This window comes from Mustela putorius, unplaced genomic scaffold, assembly GCF_011764305.1.
Source record: "Mustela putorius furo isolate JIRA1106 unplaced genomic scaffold, ASM1176430v1.1 tig00001149_pilon_pilon_pilon, whole genome shotgun sequence".
Classification (NCBI taxonomy): domain Eukaryota; kingdom Metazoa; phylum Chordata; class Mammalia; order Carnivora; family Mustelidae; genus Mustela; species Mustela putorius.
In genome coordinates this window covers 1,018,528-1,025,742 of record NW_025421595.1, presented here as the reverse complement: position 1 = coordinate 1,025,742, position 7,215 = coordinate 1,018,528, and the positions used below count along the sequence as shown (strand labels likewise).

General features: G+C 35.0%; 1 pseudogene; it reads right to left on the bottom strand.

Moving 5' to 3' along the window:
• Window positions 1-5,551: 5,551 nt before the first annotated feature.
• LOC123394018 lies at window positions 5,552-6,006 on the bottom strand (annotated as a pseudogene).
• Window positions 6,007-7,215: the final 1,209 nt, after the last annotated feature.

The window sequence follows — 7,215 nt, the reverse complement described above, 5'->3', positions numbered from 1 at the left end:
GAACCATATGGCTCCTTTTATAAACAGATATTTTCCCCCATAAATATAGTCCAGTATTGTAAATGTGTTTTCTCTTCTTTATGATTTTAACAACATCTACTTTTCTCTAGCTTTATTAGATAAATATAGTATATGGTACTTTTAACATACAAAATATGTGCTAATGTTTGCTCTATCAGAAAGGCTTCTAGGCAAAAGGAAGCTGTTACTAGGTAACTTAGGGAGAACGAGAAGTTATACACATATTTTAAACTATATAGAGTGTCAATGCCCTTCCCCTCCACTTTGTTCAAGGGTTTATTGTATTTTAGAGTAATAAATGGCAAACCAGACTACTGTCTAAATATATTTTTTGCATTAATGACATATTGAAGTTCTACTTAAAATTTTTTAATATTTCTAGGCTACATGATTTATTGGTTAATTTTTTCAAATTGTCTCATATTTCCAAAATTTCCTCCACATATTATTGTTTTTTAATATTTTATTTATTTTGTTTTATTTTTTAAAAGATTTTATTAATTTGTTTGTCATAGACAGATGGAGCAAAAGCAAGGCAGAGGCAGGGGGTTGGCGGGGGAGAAGAACAGGGATCTGATGCAGGACTTTATTCCAGGACCCTGGGATCATGATCTGATCAGAAGGCAGACACTTGATGATTGAGTTGCCCAGGCATCCCTTTCATTTACTAATTTTAGAGTGAGAACAAGTGCATATACAGGGTGGTGTTAAAGGATTGCAGGGTTTTTGCCTCACAGATTCAAAGAATGAAACTCTCAAACACAAACGGGTGAAGTGAAATGACAGTTCATGTAGTGAGGGTGAGAGCAAAAAGGAAAGAAGAAGCTCTCTGGAGTAGGAGGAATCCTGAATGGGTTGCCATGGAAGGCTTCTAGAACTGACTAGGAAGCTTGTGGCCTTGAGATTCTTGTGCTGTCTTAGTTTGAGCATGAACTATTGGTAACATCCTCAGTGACTTAATTCTTTGAGGTTTGGCCATTTTCTGTGATATACTGCACACTGCAGCAACCAAAAACAAAACAAAACAAACAAAACAAAACCTCACTAACATTCAGGGACAGGCGGTCTGTTTCCTTATCTCTTGTTCACTCTGGCTTAGTGCTTCTGCCTGCCAGGAATAATTTCAGAGCCTAGCCAGGGACCCCCTACCTTTCCCTGCCTATACCTGAACACTTTCCTTAATCAGCAGAGAGGGAAGGGTGGCAGAGAAGAGAGAGAGAATCTCAAGCACACTCCATACCCAATGTGGATCCCAGTATAGAGCTCTTTTTCGGGACCCTAAAATAATCACCCAAGTTAAAACCAAGGGTCAGACTTAACTGACATGACCAATATATTAATGTATTGGATGTATTAACTTTAAAAACATGCATATAACTGGAACTTGCAATACAAATATGTATTGTTCAAGGGTCTGTATGGGTGTATAGTTTTGTTTTGTTACTATTTTAGAATTGAGCTTATGAATAGAGATACCTTGCCTCATTGTTTAAGTAATCTTATCAACACCATCACATAACCTGATTCACATATTTATATTTTTAGGGCAGATCCCTCCCTTAATCTGAATACTCATCATATTTAGTTATAAATATTTAACTGGGAATATCAGTGCATATAATCTAGAGTCTAATTTTTTATTTCTTAGCTACTTTCACCTGCTATTCAATTACTCTTTTCTATCTCATGACTAGATTCTTCCCATTATTGCCCACTCTAAAACTTTTGGAGTTACTCCTAACTCTCATTTACATTTGAATCAATCCCTCACTAAATCATATTAATTCTGAATTTAAAAATTTTCCAGAATAGCACCGCTCTCATACCATCTTCCTTTGCTCTTTTACATACTATCTCCTAACTGATGTCTATAGTTTTATCCTTATTACTCCACATGTTTTTTTTAACCATGTAGAAAATGATGAATTAGGGGTACCTTGGTGCTCAGTTAGGTGTCTGCTTTGGGCTCAGGTCATGATCCCAGGGTCCTGGGATCTATCCCTGCATCAGGCTCCTGCTCAGCAGGGAGTCTGCATTTCTCTCTCACTCTGCTCTTCCACCTGCTCATGCTGTGTCTCTGTCAAACAAATAAATAAAATCTTAAAAAAAAAAAGAAAATAGTGAATTAAAAAATTATGTTTTCAGCTTCTTCAAAGGTTACAGGCAGAAGGATAATCACAACAATTCTGTCAAAATATAATTCACATATAGTACAGTTGACTCACTGATGATGATCAATGTGGTTTTGGTATATTACTTTAAAAAATGATAAAATAAATAACAGAGTTTCCTCTATTAAAAGACAAAAATTCAACATTATATTTAAAGATCCAATTGGCTTATTAATTAATTCATGAATTGGGCAGCATTCCAACCATCAAGTAAGAGAGAAACAAGGATTTGTACAAAATGGAAAGTTTTTAGTAGGAAGTAGTGTGTGTGTGTGTTGGGGAGGAAGGGTTATTAATCACTACCAAAAGAAAAGAAAGGAGTATTCTGGGCAGCTCAGATTTCATTAAGGGTAAAGCTAGGATAACTCATTGGAGGATCACCTCATTTTCATTATGGAGATGAAGAGGGTGCATGTGATAGATTACTTTATTGGGTGCTTACTAGAAAGTTCCTGACTGATCAGTGAAGACTACACTTCTGGGGAAGGTTGAAACTGCAATTATATTATTTATTAAGCCCTAGTTTGGTAACTTGCCTAAGTCAAGTCAATGGCCAAACCATTTTGGCTCTGTATTTTCATTTTAACCTCTGTTTTAAGCACTTCTATGTGTCCAATGCAGTGGTATTAAGTTCATTGCAATGTTGTGCAGCCATCACCACTTAAGCTCTGGCATCTTTCTTCTAATCTGTTAGTCATTTCAGTAACCTGTGCTCCTTTATTACTAATTGTGGTATTACTCTTACTCCTATGTGTTATAACTAGCCATTATAAAAATAATGGTCTATTACTAAATTAATTTCTTTTCTGGTTTAAGGTGTTTATTAAAATCAAACTAAAGAATATCTTTATATTTTGATGAATGTATACATTTAATGAAATTTTTTTAATTTTTAGATTACCAAGGAGCTCTTTTAAAAAAATATTTATTCACTTATTTATTTCACACACACACACACACACACACACACAGAGTGAGTGCATAAGGAAGGGACAGAGACAGAGACAGAAGGAGAAGCAAACCCCCCACTGAACAGGGAGTCCAATGTGCGGCTCTATCCCACAGCACTGAGATCATGACCCGAGCCAAATGCAGACACTTAACCAACTGAGCCACCCAGGTACCCTTCTTTTATTAACTTAAGAAAAATTTAAAGTAATTTCTATTCTAATATGGACTTGAACTCACAATCTCAAGATCTCAAGAGTTGCATGTTATACCACTGAGCCAGCCAGGGATCTCAAGTAGCAAGGAACTCTTATACAGATATATGAGTATGAAAAAACTTTAAACCTTTTTTATTGATGATGTCTCTAAAAGTGTTTAACATGAAATTATGTATTGGAAACATGGGCCCAAAAGATATAAGGGAAGGATTCTAAACTTTGGCACTATTGACATTCTGGACCATATAATTTTGGTGGTAAAAGACTGTCCTATACATTATAGGATGTTTAGCAGCACCTTTAAATTCTACCAGTAGAACCCCTTCTCCAGTGTGACAACCAACAATGACTCCAGACATTTTAGAATAATTTTTCAAATAATGTGTTTGGAAGCTTCAGAAAATGAAAATTTGAGGGTACTTGATATATTAGACCACTGTTGCTGGTTTGTTTAGAAGCTAAGAGTCTCTGGAAATTCTAGGAAGAAAACGTCCATAATGGAAGTTAGATGGCTTTAGATGTTAGCTGTTAATTTGTTGTTGTTTGTATTTTATTACAATGATGATATTGAATACTTTACAAAATTAACACTTTCTTGCTAACTAGTTTTGTGGTTTTTGAAGCAGTAAGGTTTCATTAAGGATTGGGGCTTAAGAAAGTACTAAAACTAGGAAGTTTCCACAGGCCCAAGAAAGAAGTAAATTGAAGTTTCAAAGAAATCTGAGGGTGATTTTAATAATAATGACAATATAGGCTCCTTTACCATGTTTTTAGAATTGTTTTTCCTCCCTGATTTATTATTATTATTCACCTCCTTTAAATTTATGCCAAATTATTTTATTATTTATGGTATAATTTTCAACTAAATTGTTTTCTTAGTTTCTCTTTCATTATTAGTTAGTTTTTATTTCTTTATTATATAGAGATGCAGTGGATTTCTGTATATTGATTTTGTATCCTTGTGATCTTACTGAATTCATTTATCCATTCTAGTAGTTTTTTTGGTGGAGGAAACCAAATGGAGGGTTTTGGATCTCTTAGCCTTCTTTTTTTGCTTGATTAAAAAAGGGCTAGGGTGGGACACCTTGGTGACTCAGTTGTTAAATTCTGCCTTTGGTTCAGGTCATAATCTCAGGGTCCTGGGATCAAGTCCCTCATCTAGCTCCCTGCTCAGTGCGGAGTCAGTTTCTCCCTCTGCCTGCGGATCCTCCTGCTTTTGTTCTCTCTCATTCTCTGACAAATAAATATATAAAATCTAAGAAAAAGGAAGCAAGAAAGAAAGAGGGAAAGAAATAGAGAAAGAAAGTGTTGGGGTGCCTGCGTGACTTAGCTGGTTAAGCATCTGACTCTTGGTTACTGCTCATGTCATGATCTCAGGGTCCTGGGATTGAGCCCCCTTTCAAGCTCCACACTCAGTGGCTTCATTTGATTTGTTTCTTGCTGCAGTTTTTGGTAACTTTGAGTAAAACTAGCCGTGTTCTAATTGGGAGTTGGGAAATGACAATTTGATTCCATATACAACCCTTTGGATAGTAGTCTCCCAAATTGGAGAACTTTAATTAATTAATTTTGAAATTTATTTTGGCAATGCTTCTTGACCACAATATTCATTAGACAACTAGGAAAAATTACCAATCAAAAGATCCACAATTTATAATACTAGCTTGCAATTAGGTTGTTTTAAAGCGAGATATTTGGAAATTGTGCCTTAGAGACCTTGCTTCTTTTTCTGTTTCTGAAAACAAGTTTTATTTAAATAAGGGCTTAAATATATTACATAACATTAAAACTGAACGGAAAAAAAAATATACCAAAAACCAGTCTGTTACTTTACATGGCATTGGGCAACTGTTCTTCATTAAGTTGCAAGTTCTACAGCTAGCTACATGACTGACACATCAGTTTGAAGTTTGTTGCCTTGTAAAAATCTTCACTCAAGTAGAAGTTTGGCCTCATATTATTGTGTTTGGACATAGATTAGGTAATATATGTCTGGTGAGAAAGATGTTTCTATCTATGATCTTGAGGCTGTGGGCTGGAATGAAATATCACATTACTGCTTAGTTTCAGACCCATTACTTCTAGGAGCCTACTGCTTGACCTCTATTTAAATGAGGGAGTTAAAGACTAGACAGTTTATTGCATGAAGGAGTTACACTAGTCCAAGTTAAAAGCAGACCCCAGATGGTTACATTATACCATCTGTGGGATTTTTGAACTTGTAACAAGGGACAGAAGAGAAATTCTCATTGCAAGGAAATCCTCACTTAAGTTAAAGTGAGCCAAAGCTGTTGAAAACCCATGAGCCTTCAGCTAGTTATCCTTAGCCAGTCCAAATTCTACCAGAAACTGTTTTTGCATATGTTTTTGCGTTGGTCACTCTGTGGTTGAATTACTTCTCCATATTTTGGTTGCTCAATTATAGTACCATTCCCAGCAAATTTCTTCTTAAATGCCTTCACTAGATTTTTTTTTTTTTTAATTGTAATCGTCTGTGATCCCCATTGGACAGTGGTAAGTGTCTTCCTGCTGTTTCTTGGTTGAATTCTTACATAGATGTAATTGTCAGTGCCAGCACAAAGCAGATCATCATCCCTACTTGCATCAGCAAAGGGGTTGAAAGAGTGGAGGTTCTTAATAGTGGATATACAATATGATCAATTTCCTTGGTGAAAACAGCCTTCGGAAGGTGGTAGAGGGAAAAGGCATCAGGCTGGGTGGAAGAAGCCTTATGTGATTCTCCCAGGAGTACTAAAAGTTGAATTACCCTTCAGAAACACCCTAAATTTGGACAAAAGGGCTGGGCTTTTATAATAATCATTGGATGTGAATACCCGAGAAGAGGGCCTGTCCTCAGCTTTCTTCAGTCAAGGCTATCCCTGATGGACTTTGAGAGTTGAGGATTACAACATTCCTACAGCTAGGAGTCCTTCAGTCCTGATAGAATTTTAGTCAGCATATCACAGTACTGACCACAAAAACTCACATCTTTGGAGTATTCTAGATGCCCTTATCTCAATAAGCATGTATCAATGTAGGAGATAACCTGAAGAAAAAGAAGGGACTGAATTTTAAAAAGGTTAATTTTGTTGGAATAAATGAGCTTTGATATAAGAAATAACCCGCATGAAGTTGGAGTTTGTCTTTTCTTTCTGTTGAAGTGATAGTTTTGTTAGATTTTTGATCAAAATTGTAAATAATGTTTATTCTTTAATCTGCCTAGAAAAATAAAGTTTATAACTTTTATCTTAACCAGGTCTTTGATTACTTGTAGTTCAATCTTCTCATTATTAAAAGAGTTTTGCTAGTAATTATGCAATCCTCTGCATTTGCCTTTAGCATTTGCTCTTGTTGCCACCTGGGCTAAACAAATAATTATTGAATTTTGTAATAATCTGTAATCTTATTTAGGAATGTGCTTGAAAACCTTCTGGTGTTTCAAACAAAGTTCCCAAAATTCAACCTTCAAATGAAGTCTTTTTGACTAATAGTCTTGTTTATTTGGTATGTCAAATTACATAGGAAATTCTGTCAAATAAGTGCTTATAAATCTTCTTAGATTATATTATATGGTTGAATATTATAACTCCTTTAGAAATTGTATAAAATTCTTAAGTTTTTAAATTATACTGGTATACTGCTATTTATTGTAATTCTAATTATTGAAGTGTGTGTCACAGAATTTTTTGCCAACTGCATTGTAATGATAAAAACAGCTTTCTTATACCTTTAAGATTATAAAACTAAAATGAGAATTTCTGGAACAATGAAAAAACTGCATTTAAACACACTCTTGGTTTGAAATATGAGTGATCCTTTAACATTTGCTTTTCCAGATTTAAAGCTATCCATGACTC